Here is a 26,096-nt window from a genome sequence, read left to right as displayed (position 1 = left end):
CTCACTGTCATTCTGGAGTAGATATCCGATAGTGAGAGGAGAACTGACTTCAATCTGAGAGAAGGGGTGAAACGACTCCATCATTTTCTAGCTGTGTGAGCCTGGACAAGTCACCTATATCTTTGGCACTCAGTTTCCTTCACTGTAAATGGGCAAGTCATATGCACATTTTAGGCTTACTGAAGGGTGAGAGGTAACCAATGAAAAGCCTGATAAATAGAAAAGCATCAATAAACAGGAGCTGCTCTCAATCACTCTTTCGCTTCCTTCACCAAGAAGACTGAGAACAGGGATCTCATCATACTCTTTTCCGCAGTCTACATACCTAACACAGGCCTGGCTCTGAGTTCTCGGTAAATATTTGTTAATGGGGAAAAAAATGCCATGAGATTCTCTGAGGCAGGATTACAAGTTTCTTGAACTCTCCTTTTATGTTCCTGTTATGTGAATAGCTTTATCCTTGCAATTACTCTTCAAAGTAGATATTAGGACTTCCAACTTTACATGAAGACACTAAGGTCAGAGAAGTGAAATGCCTTTCCTAATGTCATGCTAGAAGGTGTTGGGTCAAGACTTTCTTTGTGCTGCTGGGCCCCTGGCCCTATTCCCAGGCTATTTTTGGAGCTCCCATGTTCCATACCAACCTTGTACATTAAGATTCTGATCGAAGCTCTTGGCAGAGGTGAAGAGAAGGAGAAGTGAGGGAGAGACCCAGAGCTGCATGGTGCCACCCAGTGGCCCAGCCTGGGGTTGGCATTTTAGGGAGAAATGGGACCAAGGAGGAGGAGCCTGATCCCACATCCAGCTCTTTCATCCCTAACTTCTGCTGTTCATGAGGCTGACCCACCCTTGGAACAGAAGGTCCATCCAAAGCACAGCTCTGTCTTTCTCCTTTGGCCTTATCTGATCTGAATTTATCAAAGGCCACTTTACTACACTTCATGGTGTGAGCCCCTTAAACAATAATAAAACAGCAGCTACCATTTGTTGAGTGCCTCTACCTTTCCAAGCACCATTTAAAATACTCTTCATTCATTACCTCACTTGAATCCACACAGGATCCCTGCAAGGCTTAGAACCCCCATTTTGTAAGTGAGGAGAGTTTAAGCTACCTTGACCATTATCACATGGATAGTGAATTTTAGAACCAGGACTGGGACCCTTGTCTGTTCAGCTCCAATAAACTTGTATCACTCATTCATTCAACAAACACTTACCGAGTTCCCACAGCATGCCAGGCATAGTCTTAGATGCCCGGCATCTGGGGGCTCCCAAAGAATTGTGGGAACAACACACACATTACTGTGTAGAAAGAGGACCCAACTTTTTTGGTTTAGAGAATCATTCTGTCTAGAGAATCACCCCAATCACCAGGGTCCAGCACATTCCCCACCGACCTGCTTTCTCAGATCCTCCAGATATCTGATCTTTTGGAAGACAAAGCCAGCATGCTTTGGTGGGATTTTAGCGAGCCTCAGATTCAAAGTCTGAGGTTGTACTTTTGAGTCCAGGTGTTCCTGATGTGGGCAAGTCATTTAACCTCTCTGAGCCTCAGTTTCCTCATCTATAAATTGAGGTTAATTATGCTGGTTTAGCATATTTCCCAGAGCTGGTGCACGTGTTCAATGAATAAACAAATGCTTCATACATTGGAAATGTGCAACAGGCATATGCCACTTGCAGGGGTGTGTGTGTGCGTGTGCGTGTGTGTGTGTGGCATGATGCCTTTTTGGAAACGGGAGTGTTAAGTGGACCAGCACCACATTTGGTCTCTACACAAATGTGTTACCCATCTTTGCACGTTAGTGGTAGCTCTTCCTTCTTTTTAAATTCCCTGCAGCCACGATCCTCATTCCTTGGCCACTGCTTCTCCCAACTATAGTTCACACAGTGGTTGGTCAACCCTCTCATCACCTGCAGATTTTCACTTTATTTCCTTGAAGGCTCCTCCGAAGCCTGCATTTCCAGATCCCTGTGGGTACATCTCCTTTTGCACTTTGGTGGGTCTACCAGCATTATTCCTGGTATTCTTTCCTTAGCTCTCTTAGGAGGTCAAATCAGTTCATCAGAAATCAGAATAAGCAGAAGGAGGCTCCCAGGAAGCACAGGCTGACATTTGCCATTCAGGCGGAAGAAAGGCAGGATTGCCTATGGGTGCCCTTGGCTGAGAGCTTTGCTACAGTGCTCCCTCTTCTAGAGTGAGAACTGGCCTTTTAATACGTAATTCAGAAAAGCAGTTTTCTCGCCTTCTCTCTACCGCCACGCAGCTCCATATTCCTATGACTGCACGAAATAGTCAGCTGCCCCGGCCCTCCTCTGCCCTGGCCCGCTCCGGCTTGGCCTAGCAGACGCGACCCTCTCAAACAGGTTGCAGAGACGCAAAAAGAACCCAAACTTGCCCACCGCTTTTTCCGCAGACCCGGGAGCAGAGAGAGCGCGCGCGCCAGCCTCAGCCCTCCGCGAAGCTGCAAGTGACTTTAATTCGCCGCCCCGTTTCTGAGATCCCAAGAGGCCCCAGTACTGGGACGCGGCCCAACGAAATGAATAATGATTTTAAAATCCCCCTCCCCTTCCAGGATGGCTGTGCTCACTGCTCCACTCGGGGTTTCAAAAATTATAACTTATGGACCAAATCCCGTAGCGACCCAGTAATGACTCTCTGTAGAGACCCCCATAGACCTCTGGGGGTCTCTATAGATTATGTATGTGCTGTGTGTAATTTTAAATTTCTCTAACCGTGCTGTACAAATGTGTGGATTTGTAATCAGGCTATTTTTTTGTTTGTTTTTCAGAGCCATTAATACAATATTTAAAGTTGAGTTCACTGGATCATTTCTCATCTTGCCCGACCATTTCTAACTGCCAAAGTGAAAATTCAAGAAACCCATGTGGGGTTTCCCCCCTGTACAATTATGAGATATAATTCTTTTCCCAGCTGTAGGTCTTTTACAAAACAAGAAAATAATTTATTTTTTGTTGTTGTTGGCGGATAAAGAACTCAAGTATCTGATACTTTTTATTTACAAAGTGTGATGGTGTTGTATAGTAGATTCCTCCCCCAGCATTCCTAAAAGAAAAAAAAAAAACCCACTAAAAATTTAACTTGACCTGTGTTTGTCTTATGTGGTCTTAATTGTTGTACTTGCCTTAAAATAAACCCATGTTGTTTTTCTGCCCCCCACAAAAAAAAAGAGTTATGAATATAAACACTTTTTAATTATAAAAATATTTCCAACGTTGGCAGCATGATACGAACTCCGCAAAGTGAGAGCAGTGCTTAATGAGGTGTGCCTGCACTTACTTGGCTGAACAAGCCTTGTGCGAGGCACTGGCCTTTCCCAAGCAGGCACTCTGTACCAGGTTGCCCTGGGAGATCTCTGGCTGTGACTCAGTAACTTGGCCCTTCCTCAGGTGATCTGGGCATCATGCTTACCGTAATTCCAGAAGATGGAGGGCTAGTGTAAGATTTATTAAAAACACATTAGAGAAGCTAGCAGGAAGCTCTTGCTAGTTATCTAGTACTTATACTCATCAAAGGAGTCTTACTAATCAACTTCAATTTAAAAAAAATTAATTGATTACTTCTGATGACATAGTAAATGCTTATATTAACTTCCTATCATTTCATTGATCTCTACAACTATTTTGAATAAATATTTGGTAGTATCTGTCTCTAATATAAAAAAGGAGTCTTATGAACTCTGCGCCAACTGTGTGTGTGTGTATGTGCGTGTGTAAATAATTAATTAAATTACTTTTGACTGAGACCTGATGATTTTGGGTAGTGTAGGGACAGGGGAAGTAAATAAGGGTGGAATTTTGAAAAAGTAAAGTCTCCCCATTCAGATTATAACCTCCATATTATGTTTATCTTTTCTAGAAGGTGGAAGGAAACTAACATCACTTGAGTACCAGCTACATGTCAGGGAATTTTCTGCCTTGACTCATTACATTCTTACGAAAAGTCCTTGGGATAGATATTGTTATCATCCCAACATAATAAACAAAACAGAAACGGGGACTTAGAGAGAAGACTCGCTTGTATGTATAACAAATACGTTTACCAAAAACACACATATACCAGGAGAGTTTATTTCTATTTTCACCTTATTTATGTTCAAAATAAATGACCAGAGGGGGAAAACAAGCTTGATCACTTTTAAGAGCAGAGTCAATTTATGTCTTCAGAAAGACAAGTGGAATTTTTAGCAGAGGATAATTCTTAGTATTTTTTTTGCCACAGAGCTTGAATATAAATAGGGTCTTCAGAGAAGGGGAGAAAATATCTCTAGAACTCAGGAATATCAGAATTGATAAATATGCAGGTAAAGATAAAAGTGCGGGGGGCTTCCCTGGTGGCTCAGTGGTTGAGAATCCACCTGCCAATGCAGGGGACACGGGTTTGAGCCCTGGTCCGGGAAGATCCCACATGCCATGGAGCAACTAAGCCCGAGCGCCACAACTACAGAGCCTGTGCTCTAGAGCCCGTGAGCCACAACTACTGAGCCCACATGCCACAACTACTGAAGCCTGCGCGCCTAGAGCCCGTGCTCCATAACGAGAGAAGCCACCGCAATGAGAAGCCCACGCACAGTAACGAAGACCCAACACAGCCAAAAGTAAATTAAAAAAAAAAAAAAGTGTGTATGCGCTCTTCTCTTAATTTCTTTAAAAAGGATAAGATTGTTTAAGGCAATAGTTATTAACACTGTATTGTTAGGTTTAAAACATACATAAATGTAAGATATATTGCAAAAGCACAAAAGATGGGAGCAGGAAATGGAGCTATACTGGTACAAAATTGCTATATTTTACCGGAATTAGGTCAATAGATACACATCCAATTCTATCTCCCACCCTAAGCCAAGGATCTCTAAGATCTCTCTGCCACCCCAAACACAACTCTATGAGTTCCTTTCTTCCTCTGCCAGACTCCATTTCCAGAAAGAATAAAGCCCAGAAGTGAACAGGCATTGAGTTCATGGAGAATTGATGGTCTCTCTGGGGTATGAAAAGTGATGGAGGGGAGTGTCCTCTCTGAGGGGCAGAGATCCTTGGCAAGGTAGTGGTAGAATGATACAGTATAATGGTTTAACAAAGGCTTGGGTCAGAGAAACGCAAGTTAAATCCCAGTCTGGCCAATTATGAACTAAATAAACTTGGGCATGTCTCATAACTTCCCTGGGTCATGGTTTCCTCATCTGTGAAAAAGGCAAAACAATAAAATCTGAGCCATAGAGTTTTTGTGAAGATCACACAAGATGATTTATGTAATGTGCACAGCATACTGCCTGGTATGTAAGAGATGTTTCATAAACAGAAAAGATTAGTATTAGAACAAACAGTGCAAAATGCAGGCCTTGCTTCGTGATGTCAACTACTCGGATGCAAACCTCATAGGGTTACAGCTCCCAGCAAAAGCGTCACCCTGGAGCTGTGGCAATTTCTTATGTCTCATGGAGAATTTCAGCTCATGTTTCCCACAGCATGTTTTAAGTATCAGGGTTGGACCTGGACTTTCCCAGACAAGTTTTCCCCAGTTTTCTTTCTCCAGCCTCTCTAGGGACTCAAATATTCCCACAAGGTCTTTTGTCATTGATGGCCCCCTCCTGCACAGTTCCCCTCCTGGGGCTACGTCCTCACTCCCTGGGGCAGGATGTGGTCCAGGGTGAGTTCTGCAACACAGAACAGCATGAGGAGGCAGGGTCACGGCCCAAGGGGGAGCACAGGACACTCAGATCTGAGCTTTTGCCAGGTAACAGTGTCTGCCAGCCACCGGGTCGACAGAGCCCTAGGCAAGGAGTCAAGCTGAGCCCTTCACACTGTGTGGCCTTGGTCAGCTCACTCTACATCTCTGAGACCATCAGCTTCCTCACGGGAAAGAAGAAGAGGACATCCATACCTCGGGTTTTGTGAGGATTACATGAGGTCACGTGGAATGGAAGAACTTGGTCATTGCAAAGATTCTACAAAAGTTAGAAGTTGCCAGCAACTCACTCTTCCTGGGTTCCAGATTTTTCCTCTTTAAAAAAAGGGGGATTATCTTTATTATTTTACCAATGTTACAAGAAAGGTGAGCAAAATGGACTCTTCTGTAACTCTGCCACCAAAAGGAAGCTACTCTTCATATCTTGGTAGAATTTGTTTCAGAGTGGGGAGAAATTAGGAGCTTAGGGTCTTCTAACAGTCCTTCTGAAGTCACCAGAGTTTCCAAGATAGAACCCGTGGTATTTCAGCTAAGAAACCCTGTACAAAGGAGTTCAAAAAAGAGTAGGAAGCAGAGGCCAGTAGAGGTGTTGAAGTGCATGAGGACCACTTTCACCCTTGCTCAGGCCCTGATCAGCCCACCATACTAACTTCCTCTGCACCTTATAATAATTAACTGCCCAGGTCACACACTGGCCAGCAATCAACGCATCAGCATTGTGACCTAATCCAGGGCCTGTGCAGCATTCACTGTGAGATCTGTTAGATCCACGTGTCGCAGTGTTTGCTCTCCCCAATCCTGCAGCCTGTCCTCTGCAGAATGGTTCCCCTCAACTCACCATTCCTGCTCTGGAGACCCTGGTGTTGGCTGGGAAGACCAGGTGAGGTAGGAGATGGCAGTGCCAATGAGGGCCTGAAAAAAATACTCATCTTATGCCCAGCAAGTGCAGTGTTGAGCCTCCTGTGGCGGCCGGGCATGGAGGACAGAATAGCTTGTTAGACCCAAACGGTCTACGAGGGATTCCAACTCGCCCAAGAACCGCCAAGAGTCGAGAGCCGCTGCAACACGCAAGAGGTTTATTAGGAGCCGATGCACCGGGGTTCCCTGAACCTCACGCAGGAGGCCGATGGGGAACCCCTAAAAGCGGAATCACATACTCTTTATAGGTTTATTTACTCATAGGGCGGGTATATTCTCACAATGATTGGGTAAATGTGGTGACTTTTGAATTCATTGGCTTAGGAACTTTTGTCCCACCTTCTGGCCGTTATAGTTGTCTGTTCATTGTGGCGGTTAGGGCGTATACCTGTTACGGGCAACTGGAAAATTACCTGCTGTCTGGCAAGTCCCCGTCAACTGAAAAACTCCAAGAATTGGTTTCGATAGGGAGAAGGAGTGGCGCACGATAGGGAGAAGAATTGGTTTCGATAGGGAGAAGGAGTGGCGCACGATAGGGAGAAGAATTGGTTTACGGGAACAAGTGAGGGGGTGGAAAGTCCCTAAAGGCCCCACAAGCTCAAGCAGATCTGATCACAGTCTCCCAGGAAACTTGGGCTCTGGTGGGAGTAGTCAAGGGCTTCCAACTTTGTCAGTGAGAACTAACATTTTTAGCCAAGTGGTGCTTCATCTCATGGGGTCCTCACAGCAAACATAATACGCAGTTTACAGACAAGGGAACCGCGAATCATAGAGTTAAAGTAATATGCTCAGCGCTAGCCAAGTGGTCAGCGGTGGAGCTGGATTACAAACCCAAGGCTTGGTATGCCTTAGTCCCAAAGGATTGTTTCCTTGGGTGGCTTAGTTCACTTCTGCTGAGTAGATTCTCACACTTCCTGTTTCCACTGATGCTTTTCCTCCTGCTTTCAACTCGGGCCTCATGACTCCTCATTCCCTTTCACGCTTAGAAACCTGCCTCACTAAACTTGGTCTTTCTCCAAGGCCCCAGGCACTCTCTCCCTCTGTCCTCTAACTCAAGCTCTTATCTCTGCCTGGAATGTTTTTCTCCCACTTTTCAACAAACTCCCACTCATGCTTCAAGTTTCATATTAAATAAAAATCTCCATGGAAGCTTCACCAATTCACCCCAGACAGAATGGTTCTCCTTTTCTTTTCACAGAACCTTTATCTTGGCCCTACTTTAAACTTTATCACATTATACTGTAACTGTTTAACTTAGTATTTTCTCAACCTAGAGTATGAGTCCCATAAAAGTAGGAACTGTGTCTGACTCCTTTGCCACGGTACCCTAAAACCAAAAACCATGCCTGGCATATAGTGAGGACATCATTCTGACTTTTCAAATGGGCTGAGAAGCAGGCTGGCAAGGTGTAGCCTAATCCGAACACTTCATGAATTTTTCCCGCAAAGAAAATCTTCACTGGCTAGTCCAGAAGCCCTCAGATACCAGCTGTCTACTTCCATTTTGTCTGCTGGACTCAGGTGTTTTACAAATTATTTTTCTTAAAGGCGAATTTATATTTGATTTGGAAAATAGAATAGGAGGGAAAACAAACAAAAAAGAAGAGTGGGAATATCCCATTCAGAGGGAGGACTAGGAATAGACTAAGGGCTATAGGGCTATAGGGGTCCTGGCTGCTCTGGGACTCAGTCCGGCTCTGCCCTTGCTGACCTGGAGATGCTGAGTATTTCCAAGTCCTCAAGGCTCCAACCTCTTCATCTGTAAATGGAGCTGAATAATACCTACCCCAGGTGTGTCATGAGACAAAATGAGATGGCACAGGCAAAGCACATACCACAGTGCCTGGCAGAGAGTCTAAGGAAAATGTTACTATTATTATTTGTGTCTTCCCAAACCTTCGTTTATCCAAAATTCTTGTTTTATAAAGGAATCAACATGTACATTCCACCTTAAACTCTATGTTTCTAAACTTTTCCTCTAGGTTCCATATAAATTAGCTCCCAAAGAAGACAAGTATCGTGTCTCCGATCTCTGAAATATCTTCTCAGATGGAACAAGGCATATTTGTGGAAAGTACTCCATCCCTGAAAGATCGTGCGATTAAATCAAATGATAAAAGCTCAGCTAATTTAACAATGATCTCGATTTCTCTACTAAACCTCCAGCAGCTATGGAAGATGTTGCTTGCCTCTGCAAGTCCCATGTAAATTTACCAACTTGGAAATTTGTGGTCACCTACTCCCATGATTCCACTTTGCCCCAGTCACACCCCCTCCAAATGAAGTTTTCCCAAGATAAATGTATCACCATTCCATGTCCCACATCTTTCTTCTAATCTGACACCCTTCTAATCTGGCTGATCCCTGGTAACCCCTGGCCCAGAGCTGGAAACATTGTTCAGAAAACTCTACAGCCTCCTTTATCACCATGGGTTGACCAGATGTGGTTCAAGTTGATCTAATGAGCCAGGCCTCTCACATTAAGGTTGGCCCACTCAAACTACAGCTGTCACTCTCTTAATCATCTAATCTTGATCTGTTACCACAGGCACTGGCCACAGGAGTCTGTTTAAGTGTAAATTTATATTAATTACAATTCAATAAAATAAAATATTCTATCAACTCCTCAGTCTCACTAATCACATTGCAAGTGTTTGATAATCTCATGTGACTTGTGGCTAATATATTAAACAATGCAGACATAGAACATTTCCATCACTGCAGAAAAAGTTCTATTGGAAGGCATTGCTTTGAGCTTTATAAAGCTGATGTGTAAATAATAATTGCTAATTAAAAATCATGACATCAGATGAATGGATGAAGAAGATGTGGCACATATATACAATGGAATATTACTCAGCCATAGAAAGAAATGAAAGTGAGTTATTTGTGTCGAGGTGGATGAACCTAGAGACTGTCATACAGAGTGAGATAAGTCAGAAAGAGAAAAACAAATACCGTATGCTAACACATATATATGGAACCTAAAAAAAAAAAATGGTTCTGAAGAACCTAGGGGCAGGACAGGAATAAAGACGCAGACATAGAGAATGGACTTGAGGACACAGGGAGGGGGAAGCGTGAGCTGGGACAAAGTGAGAGAGCGGCACGGACATATCTACACTACCAAACGTAAAATAGATAGCTAGTGGGAAGCAGCCGCATAGCACAGGGAGATCAGCTCGGTGCTTTGTGTCCACCTAGAGGGGTGGGGTAGGGAGGGTGGGAGGGAGATGCAAGAGGGAGGAGATATGGGGATGTATGTATATGTATAGCTGATTCACTTTGTTATACAGCAGAAACTAACATTATTGGAGCAATTATACTCCAACAAAGATGTTAAAAAAAATCATGATGTCAGAATTTTACAAGGGTTGAATATTATAGAAGTTTTATTTACATTTAGTGTATTGGTATTTAGTTCCAATTATTCATAAAGGAATAAAATTCGAAGATGTGTATTAATTGTTGAAGCATGTATTTGAACTTTTTACTCAGGGCATAAATAAGAGTGTGATATGAAAAGAGCCTGAGGCAGGAACAGGTAGTGAAGGGACTTGGGAAATGGAGCTCTCCTATTTCATAGGCACCCACAATATGGATTTCCAACTGAAGGAACTGGTGATGATACAGGAATGGACCCATGTTTTTGGAGGATTAAGCGGGTGTTGGACTGGAGGACCCACAGGCATCACACCAGGTGAAGATCATTACTAAAAGATGTGCTGATGAAATAATGATGTGGTCAAAGATGTTCATCAATATTACTTATGGATATAAAATATTTGAATCAGATTTAATACTCAAAAGGAGGAGACTACTTATGTAACTTATAGTAGACCAATGGTGCGAAATGAATGTATTTATGATAGGCTATGGAGTGGGACTTCTTCTGTTGTCTCATAGATTTTAGCTGAGATTTCACAGCTAAAGACAATCATCGATGTTTCAAACTCATTCTATGAAGCCAGCCTCACCCTGATACCAAAATTTGACAAAGATAAAGAAACTTATAGGTTATTTTAAAAAAGAAAGAAAGAAAATCACAGGCCAATATTACTGAAGAACATAGATGCAAAAAATCCTCAACAAAATATTAGCAAACAGAATTCAACAATACATTAAGACAATCGTGTATCATAATCAGATGAGATTTATCCCAGGGATGCAAAGGTGGTTCAATATCCACATCAGGTACTTCCCTGGTGGCACAGTGGTTAAGAATCCGCCTGCCAGTGCAGGGGACATGGGTTCAATCCCTGGTCCAGGAAGATCCCACATGCCACAGAGCAACTAAGCCCATGGGCCACAACTACTGAGCCTGAGCTCTAGAGCCCGTGAGCCACAACTATTGAGCCCGCGTGCCACAACTACTGAAACCCGCGCGCCTAGAGCCTGTGCTCCACAACTAGAGAAGCCACCACAGTGAGAAACCCACGCACCACAACAAAGAGTAGCTCCCGCTCGCCACAACTAGAGAAAGCCCGTGTGCCACAACAAAGACCCAACGTAGCCAAAAAAAAAAGAGTAAAGGGAATGTGGGGTGGGGAAGGGACAGAGTGGGAAATTAGGGTTAGTCAATGCAAATTATTATATAGAGAATGGATATACAACAAGGCCCTACTGTATAGCACAGGGAACTATATTCAATATCCTGTGATAAACCATAATGGGAAAGAATACAAATAAGAATGTACATACATATATATATGTATAACTGAATCATTTTGCTGTACAGCAGAAATTAACGCAACATTGTAAATCAGCTATACTTCAATTAAAAAAAAAAAAAGAGTAAAGGGAATGTGGTGAAGCCAAAGGAGGGGTCAGAGGCTTAGCCCTGGTTGGAATCTGGGACTCTTCTAATGGGAATTTTACTATGTCCTTTTGTATCCTGTCAGCACATCCTGATTGGAACAAAATTCCCCCTTTAATTCAACCAGAACTAAGTGAGTATCTGCCTGTGAACAAAGAATTACTTCAGTCAAAGATCCTACACGGGAGGTTGACTACTGTACAGGATGCTATATATAAAGGTATGGAATGACTCTGAAGATTTTGAAGAAGGTGTATTGATTCAAGATAGAAATAAGTATAGTAGTGTATCAGTAGGGCTGAGTTGCTTAAGAAACCTTTAATGCAGTAACCAGTAAGGGAACCTGTCCTAGAAGGTGGATGCCCAAGAAAGGAGTTGATTGCTGAAACTTTTCATTAGACAAATCCGGAGAATCTTTTGGTGCAGTGGTAGAGAGAGCTGTTTAACCTGAAGTCAGCAAGTAGTATTAGACTCATAAATAAAATGAATAAATAAAATCTCTTGCATCTGCAAAGGAGCAGAAAGTAGTCAGAGTGAGACTGGAAGGAAATTCTGTTAGGAGTTTATGAATTGGATCCCTTCCCAATTAGCCTTGTGACTCAGGCTGGGACGTTTCCAAATGAGAATTGATGGAAAAAGGTCAGAAGCCGTGGGCCACAGTCCTCAGGGAGAAATACATAAGGTGTGTACAGTAATGGGTACTGTAAGACTCATGAGATAAGTAAGATCCTTAGAGCATGACTAGGAGAGTTAGATATTCACAATAAATCAAGGAGCTTTTTCTGAAGCTTAAATGCTAAAAACTCCCTGGGTCCACAGGGGCCTGCTTGGAATTCCCTCATTCACCGTAGTCATGTAATATATGGTGGCCACAAGGGATGAATTACTTGGGTAAACAGTAAATTAAGGATATAGGGATGAACGCCTGTGTTTGGATATCCTGGAAGTTACAAGGACACCAACACAACTCAGGCAGCCTTCATAGGAAGATATATGAAGAGAGACATGGAATTTTAATCATTGATTCTTCCAAAATTTTGCAAACAGTTGGCACTAGATGTCCCAATAGCATCGAGTGCGTGACTCATGTCAAGTGCATCGCTCATGGAAGTCCCTCCCCCCATCCATCTTACCTTTTGGCTTTGTCATTCATAGCTCTTATAACCTAGCAGCTGAGAGCTGGGACTGCAGACAATCAGCTTCTTCCTGAAGAAACCATAAGTGTGGATTTCAAATACTGTGACAACACAACAAGAAGAGTATATCTCATGGGCTGAGAGTGTAATTTGCTTTCTCATAAAATTTACTTGTGCCTTTGGGCCACGTCATAACTGGTCTAATGTAGACTCCTTCCTTATTTAAATAGACTTCTAATGGGTTTACTAGGTACTCCAAGCTTTTCTCAAGCATCCTTCTTTTAAAAGTTTTATCCAGACAAAGCAGGGAGTTAATGACCCTCACTGTTTTCCACCCCATAACATTTTCACCCAGTATCTTAGACCTCACACACTGAAATGGCACATTTCATCTTCTCTCCCTGAAGACCTGCAGTTCTGAACATTCACTCCCATGCTTGCACATGAGTGTACAGGAACTTCGGGAACCCAATATTTAAATAATGGTGCCATCAGGTAGCCCTTCTTCTGAACACATATTCCTTCATCATAGCCTAGGGCCTCTCCCACCCAGCCCTGACACTATTCAGCCTTGTCCTAATAAGGACAATGGAGCTGGTGATCAGGACAAGCAAAGGTGTTGACCTTGCTGGAACCATGGAACCAGATACCTTTTACTCCAGCCTTTGGCCCTGATCTGTCTCCATGCTGTGGAGAATGTACTCCAGCCAACACAAGATACTTAGCCTCTACCCACTGACTATTAAATCAGATTCCAAGTCTTTTATACAGTTTAATTATGAAAGCCTTAAAAAAAAAAAGGAATTATGCCTCATTTGGCTTCCTCTAACAATATATGACCTAGCATAGCAGAGAAACTAATTGTATATTGATTACATTCTCAACACAGGACTGGATCATAATGACACTCTAGAACTCAAGTATGCAAAAACATTTAAAGGTTATCAGAAATTTTAAAACATGAGTTTAACATTTTTCAAAAATAATGTTCCACCTAGATCCATATCAAGGTTGCTTATATTTGTTGCCACATAGAATATATATTATTAATCACATGGAGATGTGGAGTCATAATATATATAACAGAATTGATATAGTCTATGCATTACAAGCTAAAATGTTTTAATCCTTTCTCACTCATAATGTCCAAGTACAAAATAATTTATCCCCTTAGCAAAAAGAAAATATCCTGGCACCAATAAGATAACAGAATTAAGATTTGCCCGGGACTTCCCTGGCAGTCCAGTGGTTAAGACTCCACACTTCCAGTGCAGCGGGCACGGGTTCGATCCCTGATCAGGGAACTAAGATTCCATGTGCTGCGTGGCAAGGCCAAAGAATTAAAAAAAAAAATTTGCCCAATATGAACCAAAATCCCTGAACATTAAAAGCCTAGATTCTCTGACTCTTACCTAAATACTCACAGCTCCCCATTCTCCCATTCATGAGTTGTTCCTGCCCACACTTATAGGAAAGAAAGGACACCATGACTGAGAGCCCAATATGCAGAGGGAAAGTTCTGCAAAGAACAATTGGGGTGCCGTTACCAGATGGAGGATAGTGGACAAAACCAAAAATATTCACTACATTCTACCCCTTGACTCTTTAACTCATATGCACTGTTTTCCATTCATAAACATTTTAAGGCTTACGATTAAAATAGCCAAAAGCATTTAACACAACCCAAAAGAGACCATCGGAAGTCCCGTTCACTACCTCAACTACCTTCAGAGCTAGGGTTTTACAGGAAAAGTCCCTTCTCTTTTAGCACTACCTGAATCCTGCCCAGAAGTTCTGCAACCAGTGTATCAAATGGCAAGTTTCAACATCAATCAACATATCTTAAATAAAACAGTAAGTAAAATGGAAAAGAGGGAATTTCATTTAATTCTATAATACAAGCAAGGAAAAATAGGTAGCATATTTGTGCTGTATCTTATAAGGCTGTAACTTGTTTTAAAAACATTCCTCCTTCAAATATTGTACATTCCATATTGCCCCACCTTTGGCCAGAACCTCTGTTTAACTGGGCTCTTTACACATTGGGTAACCCAAAGTAACATTCTAGACAGAAGAAATATGAGCTCATGGTGGGACTTCCTGGGCAGTTTTTAATCTTTCCATCTTTCAGGCTTTCGTGCTTTCTAACTTCCATGAACCTTTACCACCTCAGATGATGTACAATACATGCTCTAGGGCTTCAGAGTCCTTTTGGTGAAGCGTTAACCATATCCCCCCTGATAGTCAGGCTCATTCACTTTAGATAAAAATATAATCCTCCTTTTCCTGCTTTACCAGGTGAAAGAGAATTCCAATTGAGCCCATAAATGTGGGTTAAGGAAGCTGTGACACCACAGAAAAAAGAGGCTTAGCCAGAAATGAAATATAACTGCCATGAAATTGCCTGGTCCGATACAAAGTCCTTCCCTCTAATGGAATGCTACTGGGTACATGAGTGTCTCAAGCATTTCTCAAGAACTTTCAATTGTTAGTTTTCTACTAGACAGAACAGAAAATGCAATGGAAAAAAATAAAGGAAATTTAATGACCCTCATTATTTTCTGCCTCACACCTCTTTCATCTAAAATTTTGTGCTGTATGCTTTCCACTGAAATGGAACATCTCACTTTCTTCCCCCAGAGACACACAGTGCAGGACTTTCACCGCACGTGATAACAGAGATACTTCATGCAAAACACCAAGGTTTCCAGCATCCTGGGAGATATTTATTCAATTCATTATAGCCTAGACCCTCTCCCATTCAGTTTTCCTTCTCCTTATTGGGAGCTGGGCTAGTTAGTAAGTTAAACAAAAATGTTGACACTGTTGGAACCATGGAGCAAGGCACCTCCAGACTCCTGGCCCAACAGTGAGGAATAGACATCAAGAGTTTAGCTTCTACTAGGTAGATCTTAAATATTCTCACAACACACACACACACACAAATGGTAATTATATGAGGTGATGGATATGTTACTTTGCTATCACTTCACAGTGTATACGTATATCAAAACATCATGTTGCGGGCTTCCCTGGTGGCGCAGTGGTTGAGAGTCCGCCTGCCGATACAGGGGACACAGGTTCGTGTCCCAGTCCGGGAAGATCCCACATGCCGCGGAGCGGCTGGGCCCGTGAGCCATGGCCGCTGAGCCTGCGCGTCCGGAGCCTGTGCTCCGCAATGGGAGAGGCCACAAAACATCATGTTGCACACCTTAAATATAATTTTTATTTATCAACTGTATTTCAATAAAGCTGGGGGGGTAGGCCTGACTAGTCACCTCATGTTTCTACATTGCAAGCTTTTTATCTTCTGTTAAACTTTACTGCTTAAAACAGTGGTATTTTGCAATTCGGTGTTTGCTTCACTTACCCTATTGTGATACATTAACCCTATTTTCTTCTGATATGGTCAACTGAATAAAATTGAGGATCCAGAAATAAATTCTTACATTTCTGATCAATTGATTTCCAACAAAGGGGCCAAGATAATTCAATGCGGAGCTCAGTTTTTTCAACACGTGGTGCTGGGACGACAGAATATACACATGCAAAAGAGTAAAATTGGACCTCTACCTCACATCATATACAATAACCAACACGAAATGGATCAAAGACCTAAATGTAAGAGCCAAAACTATAAAACTCTTAGAAGAAAACACACAGAGGCAAATCTTTGTCACCTTGGGTTAGGCAATGGTTTGTTAGAATGACACTAAAAGTACAAGTGACAAAAGAAAAGACAGATACATTGGTCTTCATCAAATTTTTAAAAATTGTGCTTTAAAGGGCACTATCAAGAATTCCCTAGAGGTCCAGTGGTTACAATTCCACGCTTCCACTGCAGGGGGCATGGGTTAGATGCCTGGTTGGGGAACTAAGATCCCGCAAGCCCTGCAGTCAGCCAAAAAAAAAAAAAAAGTTTTATTCATAATTGCCAAAAAATGGAAATAAACCAGATGTCCATCAGTTGATGAATGGGTAAACAAAATGTGCTATATTCATACAATGGAATATTATTTAGCAATAAAAAGGAATGAAGTACTGATACATGCTACAACATGGATGAACCTTAAAAATATTATGTTAAGATGGGGCACAGAGATGCTTCTGGAAGAAATATCACAATGACTGCCCAAGGAGAACCCCAAGTTCAGTTCAAACTTATACTGGTGGGTGATGGTGTTACTGGAAAAACTATTTTCATGAAACATCATTTGACTGGTAAATTTGAAAAGAAGTATGTAGCTACCTTGGGTGTTGAGGTCCATCCCCTTGTGTTCCACACCAGCAGATGATCTATTAAGTTCAATGTACGGTCAGTTTGTCAGAAGAAATTTGGTGGACTGAGAGATGGCTATTATATCTAAGCCCAGCGTGCATTGTAATGTTGGATGCAACATCAAGAGTTACTTACAAGAATGTGCTTAACTGTAATGGAGATCTCGTAGGAGTAAAACACCCCCACTGTGCTGTGTGGCAACAAAGTGGATAATAAGGACAGGAAAGGTAAGACAAAATTGTCCTCCACTAAAAAAGAATCTTCAGGGACTTCCCTGGCAGTGCAGTGGTTAAGAATCTGCCTGCCAACGCAGGGAACACGGGTTCGAGCCCTGCTCCAGGAAGATCCCACATGCCGCGGAGCAACTAAGCCCGTGTGCCACAACTACTGAGCCTGCGCTCTAGAGCCCGCCAGCCACAACTACTGAGCCCACGTGCCGCAACTACTGAAGCCCACGTGCCGCAACTACTGAAGCCCACGTGCTTAGAGCCCGTGCTCCGCAGCAAGAGAAGCCACCGCAATGAGAAGCCTGCGCACCGCAACAAAGAGTAGCCCCCTGCTCGCTGCAACTAGAGGAAGCCTGCGTGCAGCAGCAAAGACCCAATGCAGCCAAATAAATAAATTAATATTTTTCTAAAAAAAGAAATTTCAGTACTATGAAATTTCTGTCCTAAGTAAATTCAACTTTGAAAAGCCCTTCCTCTGGCTGGCTAGAAAATTAATTAGAGACCCTAACTTGGAGTTTGTGGCATGCCTACACTTGCCCTACCAGACTGTCATGCACCTGGCTTTGGCTGTGTAACATAAGCATGACTGAGAGGTTGCTCAGACAACTGTTCACCCAAATGAGGATGACGACCTGTGAGAACATGAGTCTGGAGAACAAGGTCAGAAGTCTAGTTTTACAGGCAACTGTCCTGTGATGTCAGTGGTGCAGCATGTTTGCCACTTTATTATTATATAAGTTGAGCAGGATGTGTGCTTAACCTTTGGGGTGCTGAAGGAGAAGAACAGGCTTCGGAGTGAATGTGGCAGTTTTAAAAATACCTTATTTCGGGCTTCCCTGGTGGCACAGTGGTTGACAGTCCGCCTGCAGATGCAGGGGACACGGGTTCGTGCCCCGGTCCGGAAAGATCCCACATGCCACTCCGCGGCTGGGCCTGTGAGCCATGGCTGCTGAGCCTGCGCGTCCAGAGCCTGTGCTCCGCAACGGGCGAGGCCACAGCAGTGAGAGGCCCTCGTACCGCAAAAAACCCCACAAAACTTCTTTTTTTGGGGGGCCTGCATATTTAGCTGTTTTAGAGTGCAGCTGTTTATTCCTTTAGTGTCTAATAGAAGATTGCTACTATCACATCACAATATTCAGTGGTGAAATCTTGTTACTGGCATTCCTCCCTTTCGTTTAGAATCAGAATAAAGTTTTATTTCAAATATCTTTTTTAAAAAAGAAAGAGAGAGGGAGAAAGGGAAAGGAAAGATTAAGTGAAAGGATCCAGACACAAAAGGCCCTAAATTGTATGATTCCATTTATGTGAAATATACAGACAAGGCAAATTTATAGCGACAGAAAGTAGATTAGTGGTTGCCAGGGGCTAGGGCAATGGGAGAATGAGTTTTCTTTCTGGGGTGGTGAAAATGTTCGGGAATTAAACAGTGGTGATGGTTGCACAATTTGTGACTGTGCTAAGAACTATTAAATTTGTGAGTATGTAAATTATATCTCAATTTTTTAAAAACAGTGTGGTAGTTGTACAGGAATGAAAACAGTCATAGATAAATGAGATAGAAAATCCAGTAAGTGATCCAAGTATAATTGAGAAAATGATGAAGTATCATTTCAAATCAAGGAAAATTTTATATATCCTTCAATAAACGATCAATTTGCTGTTCATTTCATACGGTAGTCAAATTAGATACCTACTCCACACATTTATACAAAAATAAATATCAAATATATTAAGGTTGTAAATGTAAAAAAAAATAAAATGATAAACTAATAGAAGAAAATATATGAAAACATTTTTCTAAATTTGGAGTGACAGAGGACTTTCCAAGACAGAAAACTCAGAAGCCCCTATGTTTGTTTGTGTGTTCATATATTTATGAATGACAGATTTCATCATATAACTCTATGTATATAATTATATAAACATTAAAAGTACACAATTGAAGAAACCACAACAGGATGAGAGGGCAAATAATACCCCGGGAGAAAATACTTACAGCAAATTGAGACTCATAATTTATAAAGTACTCTCATAAATCAGTAAGAAAAAAGACCAAGATAAAAATAACCGAAGTGGAAGAAGAGGCAAGGCAATTCACAAACTCAAAATGTCAATAACCATGCTAAAATAATCTCATCCCCACTAGTAGTCAGGGAAATATAAGTTAATGGTCTGCCATTTTTCACCCTTTAAATTTACAGATAAATGAGCGTTGGCAAAGCTGTGATGAACTGGGTAATATCTGCTGAATTTTATAATGTATAATACATGCTTTTGACCCCGAAGCTCACCTCTAAAACTTTGTCATAGAAATAATTGTACATAAAGATCCATGTTCGAGAATATTCACTACAGCATTATTTGCAATTATCTATCAAAAACAATCTACTATGTTCATAGCAGCACTATTCACAATAGCCAAGACATGGAAACAACCTAAATGTCCACTGACAGATGAATGGATAAAGAAGATGTGGTACATATATACAATGGAATACTACTTCAGCCATAAAAAAGAATGAAATAATGCCATTGGCAGCAACATGGATGAACCCAGAGATTATCATACTAAGAGAAGTAAGTCAGAAAGAGAAAGACAGGACTTCCCTGGTGGTCCAGTAGTTAAGACTCCATGCTCCCAATGCAGGGGGCATGAGTTCAATCCCTGGTCAGGGGAAGATCCCGCATGCTGCGTGGCACGGTCAAAAAAAAAGAGAGAGAGAGAGACGAATAACATATGGTATCACTTATATGTGGAATCTATTTGGGATTAGCAGATGCAAACTTATATATAGGATGGGTAAACAACAAGGTCCTACTGTATAGCAGAGGGAACTATATTCAATAGTTCCCGTGATAAAAGAATATGAGGGAATTCCCTGGTGGTCCAGTGATTAAGAATCCGCCTTCCAATATAGGGGGCACGGGTTCGATCCCTGGTCAGGGAACTAAGATCCCACAAGCCACAAGGTGTAGCCAAAAATAATAATAATAAATAAATAAAGGAAAATAATTTTAACTGGGAGAACTCTAAAAATGGAAAGATATAAGCTCCATAGCAAATGGATCAATGCAGAACAGAAGAACCTTAACACTGAAACCAAGTACACTCTATATAAAGAAAAATCAATAGCAATCTTATCTGCAAGCCCAAGAAGGGTGGCAAAAAGATAGAGGCTTTGTCACCTAAAAAACTTATTGGCTTCATTGAAATAAAACTGAAAATAAAAGCCTTTGAAACCACTTGGCAAAGATCATGGGAAACAGCAAAAGCCTTGTTAAATATAAAAAAAGTAATAAATAGGGAAACAGAATACTTTAACAATTAAAAATCAGTCTCTCTATGACATACTGTTGAATGACAAATGCCAATATCACAGAACCACAGGTACTTCCCCTGATTGCTGCCCATATTAACACTTGTGAGGGTTATCTATGGGCCAGGAAATCTTCCTCTTTGTTTGGATATCTCAACAATGATTATGCAGGTTTTTCAAAAGATAATAAACTGGAAAAGGAAGAGATGAAGGAAGGGGGAGGGGGAGGAGAAAAGGAATAACAAAAAAGACTCATGGCCCCAAGAATATAAACAGCTCTGAACATATGGGAAAGCCGAAGGAGAAAAACAAGAAAATAGTAAAGGCTGGATGAACATTTCAGATTACTGAATTAGGTTGGGATTTCCCTGGCAGTCCAGTGGTTAAGACTCCATGCTTCCACTGCAGGGGGGCAGGGGTTTGATCCCTGGTCAGGGAACTAAAATCTGGCTTGCTGCACTGCACGGCCAAAAAAAGAACAGAAAAGAAAAGAAAAGTTTATTGAATTGGGCTCACAGATCCTTGTAGCTGAGAGGGACTTTTGATGCTGAAAACTTGGCCTCTGCACACTGATGCCAAACGGAATCTTGGAAACAGAGTTTTGGGTGAATTAGAAAAGAATAGTTTTATTGTTTTGCCAGGCAAACGATAGGGGAGGGGAATTTGGTGGAGTGAGTTGCTGATAAGGATCAGGGTGTGTGCAGGGCCTGTTTAATCTGGCCTCAGGCGGTCTCCTGATGAGCTTTTGTGGTTCTCCAGGTTATCAAACTATGACCTTCTCTCTGGAATGAAGAATGCCTCATCAAGTAGTTTATCTTCCATTTGTTGGGGGGTTTAATTCTGCAGAAGAGCTCTAAGATATTGTTATGTGTGTCCCTTGAGGCAGAACTGGGAACCTGCCCCAAGGCTGCGCTACTGTTTCTGGGCTGCTCCTCCCTTGTCTCTGCATCCCCTCCCTTCCCTGATTAGCAACTGTTAGAATCTGCCCTTTGGGACTCAGGGAAGGTCATGGAAGCTGAAGCCTATTACCAAGAAATGGGGGGACACAGGAAGGCTTCCGTGCCCAGAAGCCCCACAGGGTTCTGCGCGGTTTCATTTTCACAAACTTCTAATTCAGAGATCCCCAAACCAGATCACCTACTAGAATCCCCTGAGGAGCACTTTTAAAATTACTACTAATAAATAAACAAGCAGCTTCTTTGGCCTGCCCTAGTTTTGACCTACTGAATCAAATATCTGGGATGGGGGGGATCTCCCTGGTGGCGCACTGGGTAAGAATCTGCCTGCCAATGCAGGGGACACGGGTTCAAGCCCTGGTCCGGGAAGATCCCACATGCCACGGAGCAACTAAGCCCACGAACCACACCCCCTAGAGCCGGTGCTCCAGGACAAGAAAAGCCACCGCAATGAGAAGACTGCGCACAGCAACGAAGACCCAACACAGCCATAAATAAATACATTTATATATATATATATATGGGATGGGATTTGGAAATCTGTACATTAAAAAGCCCACTTGAGTACCGATGACCATTGAACCAGGCCAGGGTTAGGGGAAACGACCCTCCACACAGTAGAAAATTTGAGTATAACTTATAGGCAGCCCTCCCTATGCGAAGCTCCTCTGGATCCACAGTCCCACATCCTCTGATTCAACCAACCAGCACTGCAGTGTTTACTATTGGAAAAAATCCACCCTTAAGTGGACCCACACAGTTCAAAACCATGTTGTTCACAGGTAAACTGTAATTCTATTCTAAAACCAGACCTGACAACCACTAACGGGCTTTCTGTCTCCATGGACTTGCCTATTCTAGATATTTTGTTTGAATGTGGCCTTTTGTGTCTGGCTTCTTTCACTTACTATGATGTTTTCCAGGCTCATCCAGGCTGTAGCATATGTCAGTACTTCATTCCTTTTAAGGCCAAATAATATTCCATTGGATGGATATGCTCTATTTTGCTTATCCATTTATCCCCTGATGGACATTTGGGTTGCTTCCAGCTTTTGGCAATTGTAAATAGCGTATCAATGAGCATTCATATGCAAGTTTTTGTTTAAACGCCTGTTTTCAATTCCTTTAGGGATATGCCTGAGAATGGAGTTGCTGGGTCATAGGGTAATTCTGTATTTCACTTTTTGAGTAAACACCAAACTTTTTCCTTTTTTAATGTGGCTACTAGAAAATTTGAAATGCAAATGTGGCTTGCAATATATTTCTATTGGAGAGTGCTGCTCTAGATATTTCTTTCTGCCTAAGAATTCTAACTGGTACTAAGCTCTCATATATGTATACACCCCCTTCCTCCAAACAGGATTTGAGGAACTTAATACTATAAAACAGATTCCATAAAACTGAAAAATCATTGAACCGAGAGTAAAAAAAAAAAGTCAGAGACAATAAAAGAGGGTAGAGAAACTGAGTAACAATAGCTAACATTCATTGGGTGTGCATTTTGTGTCAGGCTCTGTGCTAAGTGCTTACTTTATATATTGACTCTTCCCAGAAATCTTGTGAGGTGGGCAAAGTGATAATGTTATTATCCTCATTCATTTTGCATAAAGATAATAAGCAACAAAGAGTCTAAATTCAAACCCAGCCCTGGCTCCAAGACCCAGGCTCTTGGGTAGGATGAATTGGGAGATGGGGATTGACATATATACACTACTGATACTATGTATAAAATAGATAACTAATGAGAACCTACTGCCTAGCACAGGGAACTCTACTCAATGCTCTGTGGTGACCTACATGGGAAGGAAATCCAAAAGAGGGGATATATGTATACGTATAGCTGATTCACTTTGCTGTACAGTAGAAACTAATACAACATCGTAAAGCAACTCTATTCCAATTTAAAAAAACAAAAAACAAGCTCTTGGCTTCCTGGTAGCCAAAATGAAATATCATCTCTCGATAGCAACATAAGAGATGTCCAATAAATTATTTCCCATTCTCATAACAGCTTATCATGAGACGGAAACTCCTGATCTTGAACTCCACAAGGAATTTGCCCTGTGACTTTGGTACAAGAAACATTGATACAGCATAATGGATAATGTCCCCAAGATAAACGTTACCAAAAGTGCAGAAGCATTCCACATCATATGAAAAGGAAGGCCATAATGTTAGGTCTTGCTTTATTACATGTAATTCAGTAGGGATCTGGAGTATAGACCCAGCTGTGTAACTTTTTCTCAAAGTGGATTGAAAAAGCTGGGACGAGCTCAGAATAACGTTTCTCTTGCCTGGAAATGGTCTATGACGACCTCTGCTGCCCTCTGGTGGCTCTGAGCGTAAAAGCACCAACAAGGAATTCCTTCCACTCAAAACTCCCAGCCCTCAAAGCGCAGCTAAGCCTGGGGTCCCAGAGGAGGAGCATCTGAGCCCCACTACCACTCCAAATAGGTCTTGATCCCTCACCGAGCACCCTACACCTCATGTTCAGTGTCTGGATGAGACACCCTCACAAACTCCATTTCATTTCTTAACAGGAAGAGCTAAATCGGACTCCATGTTCGATCTGTTTCTTTGACTTCAACCTTTGCTTTCCGTTTTGTTACTATAATCAGACATAATGGCCTGCCGCAGGGAACCCTGTCCACCTGTGGATGGCTGCAAGAAAGAAGAAATTAACACATCCCCTCACCAAGGCTGGCCATTCCAGGGGATACTTGCAAAATTTATGGCCTTTCCAAACCCTGATTAGATGATTTATTGGAGACACTAGTCTGCCATCTCCTTGGTCTGCCAGTAGGCTTTGCATTCCTTCCCTCAACACCTTGTCTCCAATATATTGGCCTGTCATGCAGCTAGCAGAGCGAGCTTGGACTCGGTAACAATTTCCCTGTCCTGAGTGCACAGGTGTCCTGGTCCAGACTGGAGCTGGGGTCTAGGTTGTCGTTGGAAGAAAACAATTTAAGAGCTGTTACCTGGTGGTCTGACAGTCAGTATATGAGGACATGATGACAGAGTATAAATGAGGAAGTATGAAAGGGAGAGTATGATGCAGAGTTATCCTTGCCTGTTCTCTTTTTCTTACTTCTCAAACTATCGCAGTGGATCCCAAACCACTAGCCTACCACTACTTTATAGTTAGAGAAAGTAGAATATTAAAATTAGAAGAGGGACTTCCCTGGTGGTCCAGTGGGTAAGACTCCGTGCTCCCAAAGCAGGGGGCCGGGGGTTCAATCCCTGGTCTGGGAACTAGATCCTGCATGCATGCCGCAACTAAGAGCCCACATGCTGCAACTAAGAAGCCCACATGCCGCAACGAAGATACCGCATGCCGCAACTAAGACCCCATGCAGCCAAAATAAATAAATAAGTAAATATTAAAAAAATAATTTAGAAGAATTTTGAGGTCAAACAGACCAAGGTTCAAACTAGCCCTCTGACTTACTCTGAGACTTCGGGCAAGTTACTTAAACTTTCTGACTCTCCAGAAAGAGAAAGACAAATACCATATGATATCACTTACGTGTGGAATCTAAAATACGACACAAACGAACATATCTACGAAACAGAAATAGACTCACAGACAGAGAGAACAGGCTTGTGGTTGCCAAGGGGGAGGAAGGTGAGGGAGGGTTGGATTGGGAGTTTGGGGTTAGCAGATGTAAACAATTATATAGAGAATGGATAAACAACAAGGTCCTACTGTATAGCACAGGGAACTATATTCAATATCCTGTGATAAACCATAATGGAAAAGAATATGAAAAAGAATGTGTGTATATGTATACCTGAATCACTTTGCTGTACAGTAGAAATTAACACAACATTGTAAATCAACTATACTTCAATAAAATAAAAAATTTTTAATAAAAAAATAAACTTCTGACTCAGTTTCTTCATCTGAAAAACATGGGACTTCTCAAGGCCACTATAAGGATTAAATGAGATTGTACATGGAGAGTTCTTAGCTTGGCACCTGGGACTTAGTGCTCAAAAAGTGTTCCCTGTGAACTCCTTTGGGGGTTTCTTCATTCTTTACTGATGCTTGTGAATCTAAATGAGGCTGCCCTTCTCTGCACTGATCTCTTTGACAAGAGGGCCCCTTGCCTCAGGCATTGGTTGAGCCTCCTGCCCCTCTCATCCTACGTGCACCACTCCCCAATTACACTGTGCCCCACCAGACAGCAGTGAGATCCAGGAGGACGACAGGGAGAGGATGCAGGGGTTCATGGTGCTGTCAGGGCTCAGCGCACCTGTGGAGCTAGGGACTTCTACCACCAGATGGTCAGGAAAGGGATGGAGAAGGGATGACTTGCAAGACTCACTGTCTCTGGTCAAAGAACAGGTCTTGGTCAACCCATACTTGAAGACTGGCAAGTGTCAGAACCTCAGAAAATCCTGCCCAGGGCAAGGATTTATTAGAGGAGGTCATCGCGAGGACGTGACCGCTGGTTGCCCCGTGCATGGGACCCGGGCAATCGGAGGCTCCTCACCCCCTCCCCCGTGCTTGGAATGTACCTTCTGCCCACTGTTCCCACAGTGGGAGGTGTTCCAAGGATGCAGCCTTAAGAGAAGGATGCTGTTGAAACCATCTGCACGGTGTACACGGCTGAACCAGGCTAAGGCCTCCCTGTAAACTTTTAAGCTTCTGGAGGCGGGTGCAGAGATTGGCTGGTCTTGAGCCCGCCCCCAAACAAACACGTAAGTTCCCTTGCTGGTTAAAACTGCTACCTACCG

The 26,096-nt window shown here is 42.4% G+C and overlaps 1 protein-coding gene and 1 pseudogene across 8 annotated transcripts in view; one reads left to right on the top strand and one right to left on the bottom strand.

The window, feature by feature from the left end:
• The window catches only part of WFDC3 (WAP four-disulfide core domain 3), a 49,441-nt gene that overhangs the window by 9,011 nt on the left and 14,334 nt on the right, over nt 1–26,096 (bottom strand). For 2 of the 8 annotated variants that reach the window (XR_003003475.1, XR_003003474.1), the window contains exon 5: nt 12,575–12,647. The exons of the other annotated variants lie outside the window; for them this stretch is intronic. The gene's annotated coding sequence lies outside the window, so the exon portion shown is untranslated. The remainder of the gene's footprint in view (nt 1–12,574; nt 12,648–26,096) is intronic. 8 annotated transcript variants of the gene reach the window in all.
• On the top strand, nt 16,702–17,721 carry LOC112400830 (GTP-binding nuclear protein Ran-like; annotated as a pseudogene).

This window comes from Neophocaena asiaeorientalis, unplaced genomic scaffold (assembly GCF_003031525.2).
Source record: "Neophocaena asiaeorientalis asiaeorientalis breed wild unplaced genomic scaffold, Neophocaena_asiaeorientalis_V1.1 scaffold132, whole genome shotgun sequence".
Taxonomy (NCBI): Eukaryota; Metazoa; Chordata; class Mammalia; order Artiodactyla; family Phocoenidae; genus Neophocaena; species Neophocaena asiaeorientalis.
Note: the sequence above shows the minus strand (reverse complement) of the source record. Positions and strands in the feature narration are given on the sequence as shown.